The 26,774-nt window shown below is 43.5% G+C and overlaps 1 protein-coding gene across 4 annotated transcripts in view; it reads left to right on the top strand.

Annotated features, from left to right (window-relative positions):
- LOC119658657 (serine/threonine-protein phosphatase 4 regulatory subunit 1-like) overlaps nt 1–26,774 on the top strand; it is a 366,002-nt gene that overhangs the window by 289,459 nt on the left and 49,769 nt on the right. Inside the window, exons 1-2 of one of the 4 annotated variants that reach the window (XM_038066208.1) lie at nt 9,988–10,059; nt 10,122–10,984. The exons of 2 other annotated variants lie outside the window; for them this stretch is intronic. The gene's annotated coding sequence lies outside the window, so the exon portion shown is untranslated. Of the gene's footprint in view, nt 1–9,980; nt 10,985–26,774 lie in introns of those variants that run through there. One more of the 4 variants, XM_038066207.1, reaches the window with a different exon arrangement.

Here is a 26,774-nt window from a genome sequence, read left to right on the forward strand (position 1 = left end):
TATCCAAAATAGTAATGTTGGATAACGTCGGGTATCCGGGAATCAAGTTGCACAACATAGACAAGGGATCGAATTCTTCTTTCTACAGGGTGCGGCAGCATAACTTCCTTTTTTCAAAACTCAATAAAAACTATTGTATGCATCGGAAAATATTTATTTATTTTTTATAATGTAGGTACATGTCTAAAGTTTTTATTTACATTGTTTTGAAGATCAAATCTGTTAGGTGACGTCCCCCATTCTCCATACATTGCGTAAACCGATTTCTGGCGTTTGTCATGACTCTTGTTAGCATAGCAAGTGTTATGTTGGCAATTTCTCTTGGATGTTGGTCTTCAAATCTTGTAGGGTTCTTGGACGGTTCACATAAACACGGGATTTCAAAACACCCCATAGAAAAAAATCACAAGGGAACAGATCGGGAGAGTGTGCCGGCCATTCAAAATCGCCTCTAATTGAGATAAGGCGCTCTGGAAACTGTTCCCTCAAAACAGCCATCGATGCTCTTGAAGTGTGTGCTGTTGCACCGTCTTGTTAAAACCAAGTGTCCCCCAAATTCAAATTTTCTAGCCGTGGGAAAAAAAATTCTGTAGCATGTTTACATACCGGTCCGAGTTCACTGTCACTGTAACCTCATTTTCCTCAAAAAACCAGGGACCAATAATTCCAGCTGAGGAAATTGCACACCACACTGCGACTTTGGGTGAATGCAAAGGCTTTTGATGCAATTCTCGAGGGTTGGTGTCAGCCCAGTAGCGCATGTTTTGTTTATTAACCGACCCACACAAATGAAACTGGGCTTCATCGCTAAAAAAAACAATAGCACCCTCGGGAACGACATCAAGAAGAAGCTCACACGCGTTCATCCGAGAATTGAAGTCACGTTCTGAAAATTCCTGCACTATCGCCATCTTATAGGGATGAAAATGAAGATCATCACGAAGAATTCTTCTCACAGAACGATCGGATAGTCCAAGGGCAGATGCGTGTTTGAGCGCAGAACGCCGTGGCGATTGCAACATTGACGCTCTCACTGCTTCAATGTTCTCAGGTGATCTAACGGGCCGAGGGACTCCAGTTCTTCCTTTTGTTGCACTTGCAGTTTGTCTGAATGTAGTGACCCATGTAATAATTAATTTGCGGTCTGAGACGGGAGCCAACGGGGCTAAATTAAAGCGATTCCGAAATGCACGCTGTGTTGCAATAACCGAACATCCGCTTGAAAAGTAAACCTCAACGGCAAAGGCACGCTCCTCACTATTCCAACGCATGATGGCGACTGAACCATGTCGGGACAAAACTTTACAGTATCCCCTCTTGAACGAGACCACTAGCGCTCCGCTATGACATCAACTAACTGAGTGGCGCGCATTTTAAAAAAGGAAGTTATACTGCCGCACCCTGTATAGTGGTGCGGTGTACGTTGAAACTCTCTCTGATAGTTCAGCAGCAGTTATTTTATCCTCCTTTAACGGGATAAACGTGGCGACCAGGAAAACCAACAATGCTCATGTGTACACCCAGTAATAACAGTATAAATAAAGTCGCTATACAAATGTTCTTGAGAGAGGAAATACGCGAAGAAGAACGTGAACTATAAGCCACTAGCTTGGGAAATCGGAGAAGTTTGGTGCCTTAAGAGAGTGGTTACAGATTCTATAATGTTATCAGCCACAGGTATTGTACCTAAATCTTTCCTGGCTTCGCATGCAGAGGTATACCATTCTGCAAACGTGCTCGGCGATGCGGAGAGTTTTTAATAGATCCACCAACCCCCCACCGGATACCACCACCGGATCTCCTCTTGATCTTTCAGGTAGGTAGATTGATTCGAGCCTAATTTCGTTTTAGGTCAAATCCACCGAGATTGTAACAATTGGTAAACAAATAACCTATGATTTGATTTTAATCTTATCACTTCTAACCGGGTCATATTTAATGTAAAATGAACACTGCGGGCAGGCCTGACGAAAAGGGGATGGAAAGACAGCGCTGCTCTTCTTTGTATACTGCCGTCGCTTCCAGCAACTACTGATCGTAAAAGTCGATACGTCCGTAAATTTTACATTACTTCTCTCTCCGTCGATATTATCGTTAGCCCAATTTAGACGTTTGTTGATGTGCTTCGCCGTACTGTTGTGAACAACACCGGATTCTTGAAGTCTGCCTGATTGTGTTTAGTGGCACCTCAATGCCCTTTTTCCTTAGATTTTCTTTTGTTTTACGCAAGGATATTTGATAGCCTTCCCCGTCCCCGTCATGGGGAGAAGTATGATATGAAGGTTTGCGCTTTACATTTTGGGTAAGGAATATTTCGATAATATGGTAGATATTACGTACAGTAAGATATGTGGTTAGCCAACGATGGAATTGGCGACCATTGTTGTTTATGTGAGAATCAACCAGGAGGTTCCTCTGGCATCCAAGTTGCCCGGCTAAGTTTCTTACAATAAGTAGCTAATCTAAGGTACTTGAATCATTCAGAGTTCTGGGCACATCACAAGTCGGTTTCATTGGAATTGGCCGTCAGAAACTTTGTTTTATTCAGATATCGTAAGTCGTACTTCTTGAGGTGCATATTCTACGTTTAGACGAGGAAAATATCATCTGCGTAGAGCAGTATGTAGGAGTTGGACATTGTATATTACGTGTGACAATGTCTCCGATTTCCTTCGATTAATTTCCGCTCCAACTTCTATGCTGCCGATAATTGGAATTGCTCCAAATGTGGCAGGGCTAAGGCAATTGGTGGATGTGTGTGCATGGATATGTATCATCTGTCCGAAAGGGTTCATCGATCGTTAAGTAGGGTATTGATTTTAACATTAACACCACATAAGTGTTCGATATTTTTTGTTCACTGGTGTCGTTTGGCAGTAGATCTTTGCGATGAGCTTCTCGGATAGAAGTGATCGCTTTCTCTGCTTTACGCGCTGCATTCTTATAAATTTGCCAATTGGCCAGCGTTTTATCGACGGAAAAAGATAGAGACGTTTCTTCTCACGAACCTTCGTTTGGAGATCATATTGCTAAGTATCTAGGTTGATGAACCGCCTACCAGAGTTGGTGACGCCGAGGGTTGGGTAGGCTGCTTTGTAAATCGTATTTTTTATTTGATTCCATGTATCTTTGACGCTCGTAATAGTCGCCAGTCATGTAAGTGAGATCATTTCTTTTCTTCTAAATCGTGGTCGAGGGTATACAACCCATTTCGGGCTTAGACCCTCAGGATGTACTCTTCTAAACATCTCAATCCGTCGACCATATCTTCGAATTTCGAAATCCGAGCAGTGATGCGTTACCTTCATCAAGAGAATTTATCTAATACTCTTGGGGTGTTTCCATCGGTTTTTGTCTTTTCATTCTCCCTGCGAATGCCCTTTTAGAGATCCGAGCGTCGTCCACACGTTGGACGAGGGCAGTCCATTGCAGCTTCCGAGGTTTGATTATTTTGGAGACTTCAGTGTCGTTGTGTTGTGTCTAATTTGCCACTGGTTGTCCTCTCGTTTAGCACCTGTTATTCTCCTCGGGGCACTCCTCTCGAATGTATTTATCAGTTTTTCGGAAGTTTATGTTAGGGTCAATGTCTCATATCCATTGCATAGTATAGACTTTATTATAGTTTTGTACACTCTGAGCTTTGCTTACATGTGTATGCAGCTGACTTTTAAAATCGGCAGGATTGGCGTTTTGTTTCGTCTACTTGATTTACAATATTCTGGTTTGCGTCATAACTTTCGTCTTATTTTCGTTAACTCGTAGACTAACTTCATTTGTTGTTCTGTTGACGCGGCATGATGTTTATATAGTCCGCATATGCGACGACCTGGTAGAAGGAGAGTTTGATGCAACGTAATTTGATAAATAAATTATAGTTGGAGTTATTCCACTACGCTAAATCCTACCTGATCTCTCTTGATGACAGGTCCCGCGACAGGCCGACCAAGCCTCGGAAAAATGGTAGGGCGTTCACCTCAGTTCACGGAGCAGAACGGGCCCCGGTCCTGTCAAGAAATGAGCAAGGGTTCTTGAAGCATGGACCGCGTGATGACATAAGTAAATTAGTCAAATACGTGTCTACATATTAAATATTAGCTTCCCCAGAAGAAAGACCGAGGAACTCGCAAGAGCCCTTCGGAAAAGGCGCATTGATAACCGATGGTCTGGTGCTAAAAGATGCGATATAAAACGTGAACGCTGTAAACTTCTGGTGTTTTCATTGCTATTTCAGAGGATTTCCGTGACGCCATTAAAGAAGGTGATCGATTTGACGACCGGTCGATGAAGCTCACCATTATATCAGTAGATCGCACTATTCACTTCTTCATCGCGTACGCAACACAGACAAATCTGATGGCGAGAAGGATGCCTTCTAGCCACTTCTCACTGCACTGTTGATGACTATGTCATGTTTGCAGGCGACCTTAATGCCCATGTGGGTGAAAAGGCAGACGGCAATAGGTGGCGTGGGGGAAAGGTGTTTGGAGCATACAATGAGGGTGGCGAGCATATAGTCGATTTTGCGGGCATCAAACGTTCATCAAACGATCTTTCTACATGTTATAGTGGAAACAGTAAAAGTCGGTTATATTCTCACAAGATGCTGACATTTTACCACCGCCACTGACTGCAAAGCCGTTCCCTATTAGACCATCGCACCTTAACATAGACCGTTGATTGCTGTCTTGCGAATTAAGAAACCGATAAAACAACGTGAGGAACACATTGGCCCGGCGCGCATTAAATGGTGGCGATTTCGTGAGAAGAAAGAAAAAATTATCTCACTTATGCAATTACCAACCATTACGAATGTGGAAGAATCGTGAGACCTAGTTAAAGACGCGATCCACGAAGATCTATGCAATCATCGGGGTCACCAAGCCAGGTAAGTCGAGATAACTGGCTTTGGAATGACGATGCTGAAATAGAGATCCGAAACGAAGAAACGGAGGCGTTTAGAGGTAGAGGTAGAAGTACCACAAGTTTCTCGACAATAAAACTCTGATCAATTGACAAATTTACAAGAATGCCAACAGGGAAGCAAAGAAAGCGATCCATGTTGTCCAAGCTGTCCATTGCAAAGATCTATACGACAAATTGTACACTTGGGATGTTGAGAGATATCTCCATCGACTTGTCAAAAGCCGACACGAACGCACACAGGATATCGTACACTTCTGTTGGGTTAATGACAAAGACGATATTTTGACCGACGAGCCGCGATGAATAAGTGGCGAGAATATTACAAGGAGATTTCAACTGCAAAATTTGTCCATCCTCCACTTCCAGAAACACTGCTGACATTTGGAGCATTTCCACATGCAAGCGCGACTGAAGTCGAGGAAGCAGTAAAACGAATGAAATCGAGGAAAATGACAGTAACAACAGCAGCACCAACAGGAATTGGGACCAAACTTTATGGCTTAGTGAATTCTTCAATCGGGTTATTGAGGAGGGTTGAATATCATCTGACTGACAAGAAAACATCACCGTTCCAATATGGAGAAAGCAAGATAGTCCAGCAGCATGTGCAAATTATGCTGTCCCATACTATGAAACTTTTGAAAGAATTCTTGACAACAGTATTCGCGAAATCATTCAAATAGCCGTGAATCAAGTAGCCTTAACCAAGGACCACGGAACTACTGACACAATACACACTGCGTGGTTACTCATGGAGAAACACCATGAGAAACATTGCCTTTTTTATATTGCATTACTGGAACTAGAGAAGGTGCTTGACCATGTGCCATACGAACTCATCTGGTATGGTCTACGGCAACATCTAGTACCAGAAGAACTCGTGAGGGGATTCAATTGTTCTACTACAATCCGAAAAGTAAAGTTTGAAGTGTATCGGGCATATTAAAACCGCTTCGTGTCTCTGCCGGTCTTCATCGAGGAAGCGTCCTCTCAACACTCCTCTTTTTAAGGTTTTATATGAAAAAAAAACCTTATCATGTCATACCCGATTTATTACTTGTTATAGAGGCTGTCACACGGGATATCTAACGTTCAGCGCCCTATATACTATCAGCTATCAGCCAATGTAGAACTGAGTTATGCATTTTTTTCCCTCAATAGCGCAACGGATGAAGTGCCTTCCACACACGGACATTTCAAATCGAAAATTTAGCGCAGTGTCGTCTGCTCTGTCGCTCTTATGGTTCTAAGTGTTGGCCGACTATAAAAGACAATGAATGGCGTCTTGTGGTAATGGAGACGAAGATGTTGCGTTGGACTAATGGCGTAAGGCCTTGATCACATCCGAAGTGAGGATATCCGCTAATGGGAATTCACTTGCCAAGATTGGTCCGAACATCGACGACATCAGATCATCGATGGTAAGCGATCAAAAAGTCTGCCAAAACATCGGTGGCTTCATAGGCTGGATGGTGGTATGAAAGCCTTGCGACTATATCCACATTAAGTCTTCGGGAGAACAAAATGACGCAACAGATCACGACGAGACGATTCTGGTTGGGAATGGAACAACGGCTAAAGAAAAAGATTTCCAATTTTTCTTGTCAAGCGTTGCCTGGCATTCATTAGGAAAAAAACCATTTTTTCCGTTGTGGGTTCGATAACGCGTTTTACGTGCTACCAGCTGTCATCTATAGACTTCCCGATGAGATTCTCAGAAATAGTACGTAATAGTTCTTCCAATTTTACGTTGTAATCATTTTTTCGATTTCCAGTCTAAAATTTTCAAAAGTGGTTTATCTGGTTGAAGGTGATGCCATCTGGTGACGCCCATGTTCTTTTGTGAATGCGCTTCTATGGGGAGCATTAGGATTTTGTAAATAAAGTTTTGCTACTTGCAAAGTCAATGAGGCGTTGGCCGTTCTTACTTGAGATATTATGGAGACTCATACTACTGATCACTCCTTGGTATGTCTCCTCGATTCTAACCTTCACGTTGTTCTTTGACATTGTCATCTTTTTCTTGGGTTTATTCACGATAAATCATCAACGGCGCAACAACCGGTTTAGGCCTGCCTTAATAAGGAACTCCAGACATGCCGCTTTTGCGCCGAGGTTCACCAATTCGATATTCCTAAAAGCTGTCTGGCGTTCTGACCTACGCCGTCGTTTCATCTTAGGCAGGATCTGCCTCGTCTTCTTTTTCTACCATAGATTTTGCCCTTATAGACTTTCCGGGTGGGATCATCCTCATCCATACGGATTAAGTCACCCGCCCACCGTATCCACAACCTGACGGTCATGTTATCGCTCATAGATTTCGTCGTTATGTACACTACGGAATCGTCCATCCTCCTGTAGGGGGCCAAAAATTTTCCGGAGGATTCTTCTCTCGAACGCGCCCAAGAGTTCGCAATTTTTCTTGCGAAGAACCCAAGTTTCCGAGGAATACATGAGGACTGGCAAGATCATAGTCTTGTACAGTAAGAGCTTTGACGCTATGGTGAGACGTTTCGAGCGGTACAGTTTTTATAAGCTGAAATAGGCTCTGTTGGCTGACAACAACCGTGCGCGGATTTCATCATCGTAGCTGTTATCGGTTGTGATTTTCGACCCTAAATAGGAGAAATTATCAATTATTCTTCCTGTTTGACCAGTGCAGTTTGATGTTGTTGGTTGATTGGTTTTCGGTGCTGACGTTACCACCATATACTTTGTTTTGTCTTCATTGATGTGCAGCCCAAGATCTCGTGCCGATATCCACCTGCTCGATCTGGATGAAGGCAGTTTGTACGTCTCCGTGGTCCTTCCTATGATGTCGATATCGTCAGCATAGGCCAGTAGTTGGGTGGACTTAAAGAGGATCGTACCTCTTGCATTTACCTCAGCATCACGGATTACTTTCTTGCGGGCAAGCACCAGATATGTTTAGTGACCTAGCATTTCAGGATCCAAGGGTTTAATTATTCGACCGTTTGCGCGACGGTTTCTGCGTTATCAATCCTGTCTGAGGCTGTTTATCCTGACTCTGTACATTATATCTGTTTTTTTTTGTGGATGCCGGGTTATAAGTCCATCACTGCGAACCCCCATCCTGGAGGACCAGGTCAATTGTTTTAGACTCCCTTGACGAAGGAATGTGACCAGGTAGGATACAGTACGGTATGGGGTTATCTCAGCTAAGCTAAGCGTCCGCCTCTACTTTTTTTCTCACTTTCCCTGATCGAGGGTTTTTACTGAGGATAGTGATATGGTAAGTAAGTTGTCTCAAACACCCCTCCTTTACCTGGACCTGAACCAGCATTTTATGTAGATAACATAGCAGGTAGGTAGGTATCAGTGGCCGCTCCGGGGAGTCCAATTAGCGCTTTGGTGTGCCGTTTTGATGCCACAAACTCCTAAGACCGTGACTATTGTTATGGGAGCAGGGAGGCAGAGTCCAGCCGGCTCGGATCTTCAGAGCCAGCTCGTAGCATTCACGAAAGAAAGCAGCTCTCCCACCCTGCAGCTTGAAATCTCTCTGAGGTCCCCAAAGAATGGTTTAACCAGTGTCCGTAGCCTGACTATAACCAGAGCAGGGCAATCGCAGAGAAAGTGCATGAGGGTTTCTCTTCCTTCCTCGCAGCTTCAGCAATGCAAATTGTAGGGTATGCCGAGCCTAGCGGCCTTTTAAAGTGATTTATTGCAGCTTAAACAAGGAGAAACTGCTGCAGATTTATGTGGCTAAGTGAAAAAATAGTTTTTCGTGGTTTCCGAGTTCAAGATGGCTTGTTCTAATTACTCCAGGGTCACTCCTAGGGTCAGGATGACTGGTGTGTTCAGTGGAAAAAATCTACCGCTTTAAATAGAATCTAATTTCGACTTAATAAATTTCGCTGACGGATTTGTGTTGTTTCGATTGACTCCTTATGACAAAAAGTAGAACTTCCGGAACGCTAAAAGCTTCACGCTTGCATAATCCTTGCTCCCCCTTCCTTACACCTTCACTCTAAAGATACAATCGAACTGAATGCCTCGTTTCAACTCGAATTAAATTTTTCGGTGAATAGACCGCGAGCCAGCCATCTCCGCTTTGATATCTAAGAAACTATCCTGTTCCGCGCAACAGTTCACTCACCAGCACTTCCTCCGACCTTCCACCTGACGAGACCATCCCAGCGTCTTCGCCTAAACTCCTTATGAAATTCGTTCGCCATTTCCTCCTTTCCTGCAATAGGAGGATGAGGAAATCATTGTAGTTTTTTGTTCTTACCAAAATCAAAATTTCGGAAATGATAATTCGCCGATGTCCCGAATCCAGTCGGCGGCGGTCCGATGGCAGCACCTCATCCACCGCGATTTCTCTGAATTTTCAGGGAGTGGTTCGGGTTGCGCCGCGTGGCGTGCTGGGACGAGGCACTCCCAAGCAATCATTTTCCCACTCAGTGGAAACGCTGGTAATTTGCAATTTGGATTCAATGCTTCAAGGGTAAGTAACAGTCAATTTCTTGGCCATCGTGTGACCGATTCGATCCCAAATTTCGGTTACGAATGTCCGCTCGCGAGGCGCGAACGATGCCCGAGTTGCCCGGCGACCGAGCAGGCGACGAGACATGCCGATGATGTTCTTGGCATCTTCTTGTCCGTTTTGTTCTTTTTCCCTCAATTTAATGTCGAATTTCAATTAGAAGAAAAATGTTTGTACCGTTTGCTCTTGGCATTCCAAAAATTCCCATTGGCACGACGCACACACGGGCAAATGCGGTCGGGGTTTGCGTGTGTGGCGCTGGCGCGGTAGTGTGAGTGCAAGCGGGGAGGGTTGCCAACGGCATGTGAACGGGATATTACGTTAACGGCAGCGGGCTGACTGTGGGGATCGCGCATGGACCGAAGGCGGCAGCGTGGTGTTGGTGGCGTGCTTTAGTGTTGCGCTGGCGGAGAGCCGAAGAGTGCGAGTGGTGTGGCGATTGGAGAATCGCGCATATACGTACACGTCTACACCTATACAGACGGGGAGCGGCGAAGGCGATTTTTCTAGCAACAACTATGTGTGTGCACTGAGTGGAAACGGGAAGTCAGTTTGACTTAGTGCGTTCTTGGCGGTGGAAACGGTTTTTCGCTGTGGTTCCTTTTGCCTTTTTCTACCTCATTTTCTCTGTAATATACACACAATATTAGATTTTTCCGAAGGAGTAATTATTGCAGTTTTTTGTGTGCAGTGTGAAAAAATCCGCGGACGCTGTGGAATTTTCGATCCGGGCAAGACGCAGATACCGTGCAAAGTAGCCCAGACACGTGATTCGGGCGAAAATAAGTTGGTAGCGCAGAAATCGACACTCGAAAATTCGCAAAAATGTTTGACGAACAAGAAAATACGTATAAAGTGGAAATGGAGTACACCGTTGAGTTTTTCGGTCGTAGCGGACGAGGAAAGGCGAGAAAGCTGGGAGAGCGGTGTGCGCCTCGGAATTATCCCGCGCCGCCGTATGGTGTGCTGAAATTTGTTCCGCCGTCGCCGATTTTCACTCTCGCCTCGCTCCCGGGTCAGCACATCTTGCGGAGCGCCCGGCCTGGCCTTCCGGACGACTGTGGAATACATCGCGCATAAACTACGGAAAATTAGGAAAGCAGAGTAAGCGAAAATGCCAAGTTTCACTCGCGCCATGCTGCGGCAGCACAGTCGTGGCGGGTCAGCGGCTACAGCCTCGGGAAGCAACAGTAGTTAAAATCCGCTTCTGTACGTGCGCTTGTGGCCGCTACGCCCAGCCTGGCGGAGGCTTCGGTGACCGAGCGGTTGCTTGGTGGAATCTGACGCCAGGCCAGGCCTTGGCGAGGGTCATGAGTGGAGGCCCCGGAACACGGCGGCCGCTAATGCCGAAGTCGGCAAGCCGGATTCGAGCCGCGACCCGCCAGCCACTTGGAAGCGGAGCTATTGTAGGAAACGACGCAGAAGATTCACGGCTACACGCGAAACGTACCTCCGGAGTGGGAATCACTAACCTGCCTACACGCCGTGAGAAATGCTGCGCCCGCTCCTAACCGCTCGAGTCTAGAAAAGGTTCTTTCGATCCTTAGTTTTCCGGTGCGTATCTTTGACAACCTAACAGATAACAAGCTTTTTATTTTTAACTGATTTCGAGGAAAGTGTGGTTAACCTTGCACCACTTGCCCGCGCTCCCTCTTAGGATCCAATCAGGGTTGCAAACTTAGTACAGTTGTAGCGTGTGAAGGAGCCTAGTCTCCGAAGGATGTTGAGTGTGAAGGAAGTGTCGAGCGGCTTTTAGTGAATTTTAACGGAAAGGACTCCCGCGAAAGAAAGTCGCCGGGACGCCACTGGCTTGGGTATTTGTTACCGCCTCACGTCATTTACGATATGACGCGCCGGAAATTTTCGAACTTCTCTGGCGAAGAGATCTGAAGATCTAGAATTGGATCTGAAAAGCGGCAGAATGGGACTCGGCCATTGGAATGGCTTGCGAAGCACTTCTAGCCGCGAGGGGAGTGGAGCTGAGCTGACACTGGGTTAAAGTCCTGAATCAGGAGTGGGAAAGCGAGACTGCACCGAAGCGTGGAAGGAAAAGGAAAAGAAAATGGCGCGTAGGGACTCTGGTGGCCGGAGTTAGGTTCGGCCGCCTCCGAGAGTTGCCAAATTAAATTACCGAAAGTCTTGGAATAATTAGTATGTGGTATGGGGTGGGAGGTGGTACGGGCTAGCAAGGAGCCGGGAGGGTGCAGTCGGCGGGCTGAGCCGACTTCTAATTCTGCATGCGATTTACATACGAGTATGTATGTAGGAATTGCGTGGCGTGTGTGGCACCTTCTCGGGTCGCCGCCACTGTCCGCCTCGAGAACGAGTCGATTTCTCTGAGCAACCCCAAGCTACTCCATCTTACGCGTTGCTGTTGGCCACAGCCATAGTCATCAGAAACGTAGCCATAGTGGCCCGTAATGATTGCCGTCGCCTTTTCGCCGCCAACACCGCTCCCACCACCACGGTAAACGACGACAACGTCTTTGCACGATAATTTTCCGTTTTTCCTTGTATTTTGCCGCACGCTTACCCCTGCGGGGTAATCGACTTCTATTTGGGTGTGAGGCAAGGTTGGTTGTTTACATGACCGCCATTTTGTCATGTATGTACTACATACACTCGCCTATATATGCGGCGATAAATGTGCACCGAGTAGAAGACACCCATGTATAGCAGCGCCTGGCTTTTGGTCGTTTTTCCTCACATATTGTTACCAAAATACGGGCGGTGTTCCCGGTGGAGTGAATGAAGATATAACCATCGGATACGCCGCTCAGAAACACTAATTTCGGCTGCAGTCCGAATCTGTTCAATTGAAGTCAATTAATCTTTGAATTTAAGATCCACTATTGAGATAAGCTCGAAAGGCAAAAAGATGCGGAAGTACAGATACTCGAAAATGTAAATTTAACCCAGCTGTACGAATACTCAGTCACCTACTGTCTGAAAATGTGCGCGCATTTCCCCGCATCATACTACACTGCGCCACACTTTTCCAAGTCCACTCAGCACCGTACGTACCAGTGGAAAGCGGCGTCTATGCGCGCGATAGGAATCATAGTCTCATCATAGAAAAATTGAAGGCTATGCGAGTGAAGGAAAAGTGACTAACAGTCAACAGATTCAGTGGAATTCAGATTGACAATAGTCTGACTTCTAGCCCAGGCTAATGAGTGATTACCCCCATGCAAAAAGCTATCAATACGGCGTTAATTTGTAAGATGACGAGGAATTAACTTTTCCGGGAAAAAAGATGATCGGGAGCACATGTTGCCCGACAGTTGAATCAGAGGCAGAAACGCTACCTGGCCCTGGTTTCGACAATGAAGGGAGTTACTTTCATCGAAAGGATTTGCCAAACGCAATATTGATAAAGCCTAGAAATCGACGATTGATACTCAAAGAAAGGAAGAGGAGGACCATGTCTAGCAGTTTTAAAATCAAAATAGTCCAACCAAGAGTTTTAACTGAAACAAATGGCCGAGATTCCGTGATTTATTTGAGGGATCTCAACTGGATTCCAATATAGGAGTTTACAGACGAAGTTGACACTAAAACTTCCAGTGTTGTGTTGCTCTACATGTGGAAGGATGCAAACTTCATATCGCAAAACTCTGATGCAAATTCCGTAATGGTAATGTGCACAGGTTCAATTTGTTCATAAGGAAGCAATGCAATTAGACCAAGCATGTCTCATAGCACAATTTTCAATACTATGGATCCTCTTGGATTTTCATATGTACAATTGTGCAGCCGTTGCCCTTGATCGCCAATTGGGTACCCGCCGCAATCTTCCAAATCTCCACACACGTTTGGCTTGATTTTATGAACCAAACATCGTCATCCACGCGGTTGCAAGTGACGGACAGGCTTTGCTAAAGTGACTCCATGCATAAACTACTTTCTTTGTATTCCTTATGGTCGAAAGTGAAGCGCTTGTGATAAATTTCTTTTGATTAATACCAAAGAGCCGATACTCGATAAGTCCGTCGACAAGATCTTGTAAACCTACACAAACGAAGCCAAACATTATACACAAGTTTGAGTTCCTGACGGCTTGTTGAGGTTTTGCAAGCGGCATTAGGATTCAGGACAATTGAAAAAATTCAACCACATTCAAAACTTGAGAAAATGAAATAATGGACGTCGTTTCGCTCCCTAAGTCGTTCACTTAGGGAGGCAACAAGTCCCAGAAGTGCCGATATTTGCGAACAAACAATTATCTGACGGTAACATTGCGGTCTCTACAAACGAGTCGATCTTCTTGTTTAGACCGCCCTTTGTCCCGTTCGATAAGGGCACCTTGCCCGCTTGTTTCTGTCATAAGTTTGTTCCGATTGGAACCGAGAGTTTTTGATATTACCCTTTAGCGCCATCGTTGTTTCTGTCGAGTTGAAAGTTCTTTCGAATCTTAGCCAGTAGTTTTCATAGTGCATTTTATCTCTGGCTGAGAGTATCAATCCCAGGCACCTAAATCGCTTACTTCTCTACAGGTCACTGACAGTTGACACATTATTTGGTTAAGGTTGGCCATCAGGAACTCTGTGCTACATAATCATTTCATGTTTGAAGAACTTATTCGGAATCAGCTTTGTACGGAGACGATATGTTTGTAGGGAAAACGAAGAAGTTTTGCGAAGGGCACTTTCTTGATGAACACTCACGTAGACACGGAGTTACTTTGATATACTGGCCACACTTTAGAGCAATTTCACTCAATGCACGAGTTCCTCGATTACTAGATGTTGTTGTAGTGTAACCAGATGAGTTTGTTAATATGCGTTTAGATTGAGGAAACTAATGAAAAGAGAGATATACGGTATTTATGTTTTCAATGGTGTCACAGTTCCTGTCAAACAGCTCGGTAGATAATAATTTCAAAGGTGTCCTCCTGAAGATTACACACAAGTTTTCAAAAGTAAAGTCTCTATGGGCATCACCGTAACCGTCTATGCAAAGAAACTGGTTAGACAATGAAAAGGATAATCTTCCCGTGTTACCACGTATAGGCAATAGTTTACCGGAGAAGAAAGTATGATATGTGATTTACGCCAGTTTGAATTTGCCCTAAATCAGTTTGTTGCAGTTTCCATCGTGAACTAAAGTTTTCTTTGTGCTCGTAATAATTCGTAGCAAAGCGTGCTGACGAACAGTTTGACCCTGTATATGGCGCTTCGATCCATCTTATGCTTGGTCATGTGTTGTCCTATCATTGGAGACGTATTATAAAAGGCTAAAATTAAAGATAGTGAAGTTCGTTGAGGCGTTACCTTTGCGATATCAATGTTGTGCCCCAGGTACGAATATCGGCCTCGGACATAGACTTTAATGGCCATTTAAAGTGGATATAATGATCCTAATAAAGGTGTAAGCTCTGGAACAGCGATTTTTCCCTTAGAAAAAATTGAAGATGGTAACTTGTAGCTGGCATTTTTCAGTTGATAGATAAACAGTTTTGTAATATTTTCTTTGATACTTCTATTCAACAGTTGTTCTCATAACTCATCAAGTACTTTTTTTGCATTGAAGACAAATGAGGGTACTCTGTTTTGCTAGGAGACAAAAGTCCTTATTGGGCTAGGCTTGAAGAGTCATGTGGGTTTTGATAATTACTCATCAGAATTTAGGGCCGTTTTCCCTTTTCGTGCGTTAGTATTACATCGTTAATGGTCTAAAAGCTAACCGGCCTAGGGAAGAGTTGTATTAATAATAATAATAATCTTTGGCGCAACAATCCAATTGGGCCCGGGCCTTGAAGTGTGTTAGAGCACTTAATTCAAGATCGAAACGGTAAACTACAGGATTACAATATCCCTATAGTGGGCAATGTAGTCAGCATTTCGCTCGCCCGAGATTACTACCTTGATTTGACTCGGGTACTAACATTGCCACCAGTGAGATTTGAACCGCGATCTTCCGCACGACGTTTGCCCGGTTTCGAATTCCGGCTTGTCATGGATGTTTTCCCGCTGCTATAGGCTTATCACGTGCATAGTATCAAGTTTGGAAACGAAACTAAGGCACATTCTCATTGAAAATCAAATAAAAAAAATCTATATTTAAGCCAATGGAGAAGATAATAAATTATAAGTCTCGTCTGATCCCTGGTGTTTGTATATGTACCTAACATTCCAGCTGGCGATCAATATTCTAAAACGTGGAAGTGCCACGGAATAACCACAAAGATGTTGGTAAAGATCTATGACAAACTGCGAATCAAACAATTTGTAACACACTAATGGGTGTTGACGTTTAACAAAATGGGTTATCGCTACTCAAAAAAAAAAATATATATTCACGTACGTCACTGTCTTATAACAAAAACAAAATCCTTTGGCACTCGTTCCACTATTAGTGGGATTGCTATGATTGTGCAACTAAATTAAATTTCCGAAATTCGAAAGTATTGGCTCTCACACTTCGCTTGTTTGTTTTCTCTCCAACTCCTGTCGTAGAGCCCTAAAATAGAAGATCCATGAAAATTAAGGAACGTGGATGTGGCACTTCCAACCAGCGTGCTGGGATATAGTTGAAATAAGGCAATCCCTGAATTCACGCTTCCTACAATTTGAGCGAGGTTTTCTTCGATATCACCTAGACATCCAGCCATAAGCACTCCTCTCCATTTTTCGTTACTGTGCTTTTGTGTTCTAGTAAATCCGGAGTTGCACTTATGCTCACAGTTAGCGCAGTGCGCACCATCAGGATGTGAGAACCAAATGTTGAATTTTGGTTGGGGGGAAATTCGGTCAGATCAAGTAGTATCACAATTGAACAGTCCTACGAACTAACGGAGCTTTCCGACATAGAGGACGAGCAGGTCTTCTATAAGTAACTGAGCAACTGCACGCAGTCCTGGAGAGGTATCCTAAAGCTGACGTTGGGTTCGTGAAGGGTGGTCTGATGCTTATGTGCTTTGACAACATTTTATTCGGGCGTATGTTCAGCAGGCATCGTGTTGGTGGCCGTAACAATTACGGTGAAATCTTTGTAGATTTCTACAATTTTCACCGCCACCTTGTATTTTAACTGGGAATGATCTTACTGATTCGCTCCGAAACGGAGGCTATTTTGAGGATAATGGTTGTTAGCAGATTGGATAGTAAATTGTATAAAGTGTTCTTCCGCGTTCGCCGTCAAGTCGCCATTTTCCAACAGCTGTTCAATCAGCACAATGCAACGCGTAGTTCAGTCAAATGAGGGGTCTAGTTCCTTTGGTCACATGTTCCAAAATTGTCAAAAATTAGATAAACATCGATAATCTTATTTCAAGCCGAACTAGACTCCTCAAATGTTCCATGGATATATGTTTTCAGGAAAATTGGTGATGCAAACAAAAAACCCTGGGTTTCCGCGAACTGCGAGATTACCGCAGAACATTGACATGGTAAAACGTTCTGTTGTGCAGCCCCCTCAGCGTGAATATGCAGCTGTTGTTGAATTGTCTGTTAGTTCCGGGAAGAGAATCCTATATGAAGAACTACAGTTTGGTTTGCATAGATTGGCTATGGCGCAGCAACTTAATCCACGTGACTTTGTAGCTCGTTAAAATTGCACGCCAAACGCTATTTGGCGTGCCTCGCAACGTATTTATTTCATTTCCTATCACTTTGGATGTGTTAATATGCACTAGACTTCTGTTCTGTTAATTCTAGACGGTTTGGTGAGCACTAGCGGGATCTAGAACTGGTCTGGTCTGCCAAGACTCCTAATCTCTTTAAGGGGAGATTTGCAGTAACCAGACCAGAGAGGTTGCCCGATTTTTCTCAATGTTGTAATTAACTACATCCCAAAAGAAGAACTCCCTGATATTTTCTTTTTATTGATTATAATGACTATCCCAGGACCCTCATTCGTCAGACTATAGTCAACATACCTAACTGTAAGTTCGAAAGGGGAACCAAATTTTTGAGTTCTGTCAGAATACGATAATGGATGCCATTTGCTGGCTGTTATCTTTGTAAATAAATAAATTGAACGTTATATTGACCCCCCTTTAAATAAAACATACTTATTAAAGTTAGTTTACTTTTTGTCTGCCCGCGTTGAGTTTTCAGGGGACTTCCAATACGTAATTTTTTTCCAAACAAAGCCAGATGAAGTATCAAATGTAAAGTCCTGCTTAGTACTTCTTAGTTATGTCATTGGTTGTAAATGCTCAAGTAAATCAGGCAACCCATTCTCAGAAAGTATCCAACCAAAAGAAAAAACATGATATCGTCCTTTACTTGATGTGTAGACCTCAAAATACTCCTCAACGTAAGAATTTGCTAATCTTCTCCTTTTAAAAGCACTAACTACATTTAGAGCAATTCCACCTGTCTGTGTCACAGAAGTCGAGGAAACAATCTGTCTAATCCGATTTTTATCTGATACCATGAAGATTTTGGGACGCATTCTTGTCAGGCCCATTTGTGATATCGTTCAAATTACCGCGAGCCAGGAAGGGTTTGTCAAGAATTGCGGAGCTACTGGCACTGAGTGGTTACTCGTGGAGATCACCATAAGAAGCATCGCCCTCTCCACATTGCATTCTTGGATTTGGAGAAGGTGTTTGACCATTTTGCACACAAACTCATCTGGTAAGCTTTTGGCAATACCTCGTGCTTGAGAAATTGGTGCGTCCCACGCTGACCTAAAGAGTAAAGTTTGAAGGGTAACAGTTATATTAGAACCGCGTCGTGTCTATTGATGTTCACCAATGAAGCTTCCTCGTTCTGAGTAGAACTTATCAACTAAGATTGGTCATAGCATGGCTTTATCGTTAGATGGTGAATTGAGGCCTTCAACTGGACCTAGTTCAAATCTTATGGTTAACATAAATGGCGCCATCGATCGAGATGCATTGATCCCTTACTGAACGAGACTGCTAAAGAAGTGTAGTATTATTTTAGAAATTTACTGGAAGCTAAGAAATGTTCCCATCCTAGAAGTGCCAGGTAGTAAAATAGGACATTTTATTGATAGTAAAAATTTTGGTAGAAATCCTATCATTATATTAAGAAGAGTTTGATCCCGGTCACAGTTATGGATAGTTGTGATTATCGTAGGGACAAAATATGAGGACCTGAGTACTGGAGCTACGGTTTCTCCCTTTCACTCAAACCTACTGCGACCTAGGAAATTATAGAATGAAAATATCACATCAAAGTGAATAATAAGAGCAATCATTAACACAACAATCAAATTGGATCAGAGCCTTGAAGTGTGTTAGAGGATTTCATTTAAGACCGCATCAGTAAGAGGCAATGTGGTTATCATTGCGCTCGCCCGAAATTACTACCCTGATTTGTCTCAGGTACTCATTCACAGCTGAGTCGCCTGTTATTCGACGTCAAATCACGATACAGATACCACTGCCAACAGTGAAATTTGAACCGTGACCTTCCGTATGACGTGCTCTAACCACTCAGGTGGATACCTGAGACATTAAAACGAATAGTCTTCTTCTTTTTCTTCAGCCTTTGTCCCGTTCACAAGCGTGATCGTGATCGGTTTCGCCATTTGGCTCTATCTGGGTGCAATCTCGAGGCTTTCAAATCCCCACCTAGCGTATCAAGCCACCGTTGTTCAGGTCTGGCTTTTGGTCGTTTACCATCGACTTCGATGTTCAGACCAATCCTGGCAAGTGAATTCTCGTTTGTACGGAATTGCGTGCCCATACCATCGAAGACGCCTCTCTCGCAACTTTTCCAAGATCGGTGCAACTCCATAACGATCGTGGATATCCTCATTTTGAATGTGATCTAAACGTGTGACGCCACTACTCCAACGTAACATCTTCGTCTCCATTACCGCAAGACGCCGTTCATTGTCTTTTATAGTCGGCCAACACTCAGAACCATAGAGGGAGACAGAACGGACGACATTCCGGTAAATTTTAGATTTGAGACGTTCGTTGATACGTCGATCACAAAGAACACCAGTTGTGGAACGCCACTTCATCGAGGTTGCGTTAGTGCGTGAAGCAATTTCATAACTCAGTTCTCCATTGGCTGATAGCGTTGATCCGAGGTATTTAAATCGCTCGGTTCTGCGCGAATAGCCTTGTAGAACAAATATGCCCTTAAAATCCGTGCATCAGAAAATTGCAAAATCTTTCATACCTGAAGCGCCCAACTTCTGATTTTCGACTTGTTGCCAATTTATCATTGTGAGGCTATCAAGTCTCTTCGATCCTGTTTGCAGAATAAAAGTGGGAGGAGACACTCTCAAGTCAGGATTCTGATCTCTACCGCTCTCCTGATGTGTATCTAGATTCAAATATTGGTTCTCCTCGACGCCAAGATCTATTTCGGTGATGCTGATAACCCATAGCTTTTTGGCAATACCTGATCTGACTGTTGTATTTAAGGGTCGATTTTCGTAATCCATTAATATTGATAGTATCTCGGAGGACCTTTCTAATTGTTGGGGGAGGAAAACAAATCTGTTTAGAGCTGCCAATCTCGAGAAGATGAATGAAGTGGAAATTGAAGTAAAGCCTCGAGTACACATTTGATGCGTGCATGCTTTAAATAGGAGGAAATGCACGACTTCAGACTTTATTGCGGAGATGTCCAACCCTGTATTTGGTACGTCCTAATTCTAGTCCTTTCCTCCTGACGCTACAGCGAACGGGTGCAATTTCGGCGTTTGCTCGTAAGACAAACCCTTGAATAGAATGAGATCCAGTGAAAAGAGCAATTCCAAGAATTCTTCTTTGAGCTTGGTTTGGTCGAGATATTTTTCTCACAGTTCGTCTTTCGTCCCGCGTCCGTTGTCTTCGGAAAGGTCTCCGTCTCACCTTTACTTTCGTCCGTAGCCTCGTTTGCGTCGCACACTCTCACGTCAAAGAATTCTTCTGGATTGCCTCGTCTCGTACGGCCGTTGGTTTGCTCCGCATATTATTCCACATTTATTTTTGTTATTTCGCTCTATGTAAAACAATTTTATAAGCGTGCGAGGGAGACAGATATGCCCTCTGTCGAGTACTCATTATATACGCTGTTTAGCATTATCTTTTTTTTAATTTCTTTTGAGTCGATGTTTGTTGCCAAAGTACGCATCGTTTGGGATTGAAAGTTTATGCCCCAATTGGGAAGAAGCGGTGCCACCTTGATAATTGGAATAACGTAAAAATGCGGTAGCGTGTGGAGATACTTTCAAATTCATTCACTCATTCATTGCCAGCGATACGCTACACTACTCGCCCGTTCCTTGCGGGGCCCGTGGGTTGTTTTCCACACTCCAGCCGCTGGTGTGCCTGCGTGTATCTTGCTCCTGTTTTTTCCGTACGGCGGCATCGTGTAGTAGAGAAGACGATTAAAATTTGATAGCTAACGTTATGTCGGCGATGCGACGCAGAACATTTGACCATTTTATCGATTTGTCTATCTCATCGTCAGGTTCAATGTATTAAAGTAGAATGCCGGGAGGGAGGGGGCACTGGTGTGTTTGAAATAGAATGAACGTCGGAGAGGGGCAGGAGCGAAAGGGCGAGCGAGAGAGGAACTACTCGTAGGGTAGTGGTATATGTGGCTAGTGTGGTGCGGATATATGCGATATCTTAAATTCCAAATGAGCAGCACACATCGTACGCAGAGATGAGGCAGACAGACGTGCAGATGGGTCTTTCGCTCTGGCGTTCGCTGCGAGGAGTGGTGTCTCTTTCTGGTTCTTATTTGGCAATGATGCGTGCCTAAATGCCGCCGCTGCTATTCTTCGGTGCGAACCGGAAGTGTGATTCCAAAAGCACATGCTCCAGTTGAACTGCTGGTGTTTATTCGGTGCCTGTGCTCCCAACACATATGCCGAGCGAGCGTCTCCGCTGTCGTCACTTTCCTCGGCCTCGGCAGACTTATCAACTTATTTGCGCCATATTTTCACAGGGTCCCATACAAGTTTCAATGATATATTGGGCTGGTGAGTAGAGCCAAGTGAGATACTCGTAGGAAACCTGTCTGCGCTGCTCTGGTCGTGACTGGTGTGCCTTTTCTCGCACGGACGGTGGCCATGTGTGCGTGCAGTGCTGATGTATGGGTTGGCCGTAGTTTTGGGCATAGTGCAGCCGCCGCCGTTTTTTATCGGGTTTGTGGTGAAGCGGCTGTTGTTTTTCCTTCTTTTTCGATTTAATGTGGCCGCTTGTCTCGCGCAAATCGTTGTTGTCCCTCTGCTGACGACCGATATAACTATTGGAATGCGGCTTTAGTCTATGTTTTCGATCCGATCATTGCCCTTACGATAATGGAGCGTACATCATAAAGTTCCCATGTCCTACGCAGATCCAGTGCTTGGGAACAGGGGAATCAGACTTGGCCACGCTGAAAGAGTTGCACTCTACAATCCGTTGAAGGGTGCTCTTTGGCTGAAATATAAAAATTTCCGGTGATACCATTCGAAATTACAGCCTCTATTGAGGGAATAGGCGACTTAAAATATAACGCGGTCCGTGCGTCATTTATCTTCCATCTGATGTATGGCCCAAAAAGATTTAACCACAAATATTTGATGTCCTTGGACACTGCGAAGGCAGAGCATCCAATTTGCTTCCTTGTTGCTTTAGTCTAATGTTCATCTCCTTCATTGTTGCTTGAGATTGCGTCGTGTGACACATTTTCACGCTGGTTGCATTTGGCGGTCGTTTCAAATTCCCAGGAATGTCAATTCCTGCATTTCAGAAGATACTATGTAATCACTGTCTAATGTTAACGAGTACAATGGAGCTTAGCCTGCATTGCTTGGTGACATCGAGCCACCTTCAAAGTCGAAAGTCAACTTTCCCATGAAAAGCGTTCCTCATTAGAACGCAAGGCAATTCTCTGTGTGCTTGTCTTAGCGAACGTTCCCATCTTATCACGATTTATATTTACTTTTCAATTTCAATTCCATAAAAATTATTAAATGCTGAATAAATTCTTGAAAGCCTTTATAATACGCGGAAGTATTAGACCAAGAGCAGAAGGAAAAGACACGAAAATGATTTTATTATTCCTATTTGAGTATAGAATATTTCTTTTTCTACTGTACGGTAAGTGGATGCCTTGAACAGTGCTACGCTCAAGTCTTTGCACACTAGCATTAACCGCGTTTAACTATACACAATAGTTCGTAAGTTGAAGAGGAATAGCGATAAATTGTTGGTATCTTGTGTTTTCTTTCTCAGCCATCTTTTATTTAATTTTTTTCTGCGTTCTTTTAAACAAGGAAGGGGAAGCGACAGAAATGTGTATCTTGTATAGAGCCTGGCTGTATTGTGTTGTATAGTGTGTGGTTGGTTCTTGGATTTTCGTAGTTGCTTTTATTGTTGTTTTCTAATTCCACAAATACCGGGTGGTCTGGTGTTGCTGCTCATCACGAATATGTGTGTAGTATATCTACATCTTGGAATGCACTTTTTAGCTGACGGTTTTTCTTCTTTCTTTTCCTGGACGTTGTTTTTTTCTTGGCATAAGTTGGTTAGCTCGTTTGTAGGTTTTGTTACTGTTATGATGCTGCATTCACCGATTGATACCGCTGTGAACTTGTTTGGAAATGAATTCTTGAGCTTATTATCGTTTTGTGTACAGACGATGTGTTTGTATCGAGTTCTAAGAATTTAGGTTGGATAGGTTATCGGCAAGTCAATAATGGGCCGGAGGAGTGTATCCTCCTATCATTGTGGAAGACTTAGGGGACTCATCTACCATTATTGAAGAAGGCTCACTCTGGGAGAAGGTCGTTCCCTTCTTGCTTTGCAAGAGAAGAATGGATGAAACAAATGTAAATGTTGCCCTACGTAAAAGGAAAACGGCAATAAAAAGGGTTAACGTGACTAATAATCTACTTCTAAATATTTCTTTTACTATTGATTTTTTTCATTCATATGTCAGCTATATACAGAGAGGCTGTTAAGATATTAGATGTACAACTCTATTTCCGCCGTTTCCCAATAGATAGCATTGGCTGTCAGTAGGGGTCGAGAAAAATAAAAGCATAGATACAACCCAAAAATCAAAAATTATTCTTGATTGAAAATGACAGTTTATGAACCAAATTCTAGAAATTGACGAGGGATTACAATTCTCCGCCTCATTCATTCTTTCAGAATTCGCGACTATATTTCACTGAATACCCTCAAATCCTTGTGGCGAAGCGATTATTATTGAAAAAACAAACATCTCCTTAGTGGTTTCAAGCCTTCAACATGGACTAGCGAAGAAAAAGACACCCCTTTCCAAGATCCGGAATAAGAGGCGTTATTTGATCAACACTCGCTTGAAAAGCAAAAGTGGTTGCAACATTAATCGGGAATAACTTAATAAAAACCGTTCACAATTGTCGCAAAATCGTGAGAGCGGTTCAGGAGTAAAAAAAAATGGGGTTGATCGCCGTTTGCTTGTTTTAGAACATCTGTAAAGTTGGAGGGGATTTCCAATTTGTATTTTCATAGCGTGCTGATCCAAAGTCTACCACCCTTAATCTGAGAGAGGGTTTGATGTAAGATTAGTGGGAGTTTACTCCACTATACAAAATCTAGATACCAAGGCGGACTGCGATCCTGTCGAAAAGTGATCAACGATTTTTGGATGGCATCATAACGTAAGCATGTAAGTCCGATCCACAGAAATCCGTGCCTGAATGCTGAACATTAACACCCTCACTTTTTTTTTCTCCCAGGGAGATACAAGAGCATTTATGCCAGCTTCGTAGTGTACCTTCTAGTGTGAAGAAATTCCCCGAAGGCAATTTCGATAGCTGCTTCATTGCTAAATTGTTTTTCCACCAAAAAGTGATCGAAATGCTTAAAAAAGTGCTAATCGGTAGGCGAGAGGTCGATGAATATGGTGGATGAGGCAGGGTTTAATGCTGCAATTCATCGGGCCGTCATTTTGGATACATGCGTGCGCTGTTATGAAGCAGTATCACTAACCAATCTACGCCCGGACCACATTCACTGACCAATCTACGCAATTTCCAATGCTTTTCATCGAGCTTCGCACATTACTTCTCTGCATTAATCCTTTCACCACGTTGCAAAAAAGAATAGTTTATAACTCTGTCTGCAGATCATCAAACAGTCACTATTACCTTCTACGGATGAAGGCTTGCTTTTGGCATGTTTTTTGGAGCCTGACCGATATCAAGCTATTGTGCTGGTCTGTACCAATATCCACTTTTTGTCACATGTCACTATTCTGTGCAAAAAGGCATCCTTTCTGTTTCGGAAGAGCAGCAACTGCAAATTTCCATTCGAAAACCATGTTTTACTAGGTGGAATCCACTTATAAAGCCCTTTCACTTTTCCAAGCTGTTGCAAGTGCCGGGAAACTGTTCAATAATGTACGCCTAATTTGTCTGCAATGTCTCTTACAGATGCATGTGTGTCAGATTCGACTAGCAAACCCAGCTCGTCGTTGTCGACTGATGCTTATGGGGGCCTTGTGGCTCCAAATACCCTGCAAATGTTTCTGGCTGCCTCCACGGCGTTGTGACCAAGTTTAAACTCATAAAGGAAAAGTAGGTGTTTTTCACCCGCTTCCATGTTTTTTCTTTTTCTATTCCTCTACAAGCACAATGACTTCAAATTTAAATGACAGCTTGACCAAATGTGGGACTATTTATACTTCATTATCAAACACCACCAACGCCACCTGGCAGTAGTTTGACACATCAAAGTTGCAACTACTTTCGCTTCATTGTGAAATCCGACATTTCATCTGCAACAACCTAATACTTCACAATACATGGTTTATTAAACGCTTGTCCCATCTTCCTACATTTTATAGTGCCGCGTTCCTTGAGTTGATTGCTCCTACCGCGACCCGAAATCAAATTCGCTTCATGTTTCGGTGTTTATCAAGGAAGTGTCCTGTTGCCACTCCTCGTTCTTATCATGTTATGCCCGACATGCTACGTCCTGCTCTATGCAGATGGCGTCTCACAAAAGCCGATCTCGAGCAACTTCTCCAAAGTACAAGGATCTTCTCATGCAGTACAGGCTATAATAAAATAGATTCTCTGACGACGAACCCCAATGAAACAGGCACTACAACTGTCAGTGTGTCAATGCACCATGAAATTGCTTCAGAAATTAACGGAACCTAGATGAAGTAGCGTTCTACAACTGGAGTCCCTTTTGATCTATGCATCAACAAAGGTCTCAAATCCAAAGTTCACAAGATTGTCGCTCACGCTATCATCTTCTATGATTCTGCGCCCCGTTCGACTGCAAAGAACAATGAAGAGAACTTTGGGGTAATGGAGATGAAGAACTGAAATCATTCGTGATCGATACGCACCCATTCCCTTATGTTGATGAAAAACGATATAAAGGCAAATGGAAAAAACGATGGCTCGATACGCTTGATAGTGGTTTGAGAGCCTTTCGATTGCACGCCGTAAAATCTATGATCGGGAATAGTGGCAAATTCGATCTGAAGGAGCATGGCCCCTTTACTGAACGGGATGAAGGCTAACGAAAAAAATTGTACCTGGTCACGAAAATGGGTAGGTTAACCACAAGCGCAGTGAATGACGGTAAAATCGAATATTCATGGCCCTAAGATATGCGGTTTTTAGTTGGACCAGCTCAGCTGGAGATGATAAAATAATTTTGCAACATGGCAATTCTCAATCGCATGTTGCAAAGGGATTGGGGCATACTTGGAAGCGTTAAAGTAGGAAGTCCTACCGGATCCTTCGTATTCTGTAAACCTTGTTCATCTTGATTGTTACTTGTTTTCCAAAATGGCGCATGGTCTGAATGGTTGACACTTTCATTCTCATGAAGATGTAGAAGATTGGATCGATTCGTGGATCGTCTTAAAAGACGGATCATTTTCTTCGGTATGGGATTCAAAGAAGGTAGTGGTCAGGGATAGTGGATTTGTGTTTATAGCGCCAGCTTAGTAAGATGTCGAAGGGTATCTTATAAATGGTACTCAGAAACGTGAAGTCTCTATAATTGCTGCACTTAGTAATATTTACTGCTTCATGATTGGGAGAGGTAGTTCCTCGTTGCTATGTGGAATTTGCTATCTCAACTAGTTCGGTTGTAATTCCATCAGTTTCAGATGACTTATGAATTACGCGAAGCAATTCTCCCATGCTTGATAATGTCTGTTGTCTTCATTTGGCAGCTTTTCTAACTCGCCGATATTGGAACGACTCCAAGATGGCCATATGATCGGGTAGGATGAGGACTGAGATGTTTATGGCTTCATCCTGCCGACTTGTTGGTAAAGCTTCCGTGCTTTGTGGGCTGCACTCTGCAATTCAATTACAGATATTCCATTCTTTCTAACTGTGAAATCGTTTTTCCACTCGATGAAATTCGTGATAAGTTTCTGCATGTGTCCCCTTTCTTTGAGATGGGCCTCTT

This window comes from Hermetia illucens, chromosome 6, assembly GCF_905115235.1.
Source record: "Hermetia illucens chromosome 6, iHerIll2.2.curated.20191125, whole genome shotgun sequence".
Classification (NCBI taxonomy): domain Eukaryota; kingdom Metazoa; phylum Arthropoda; class Insecta; order Diptera; family Stratiomyidae; genus Hermetia; species Hermetia illucens.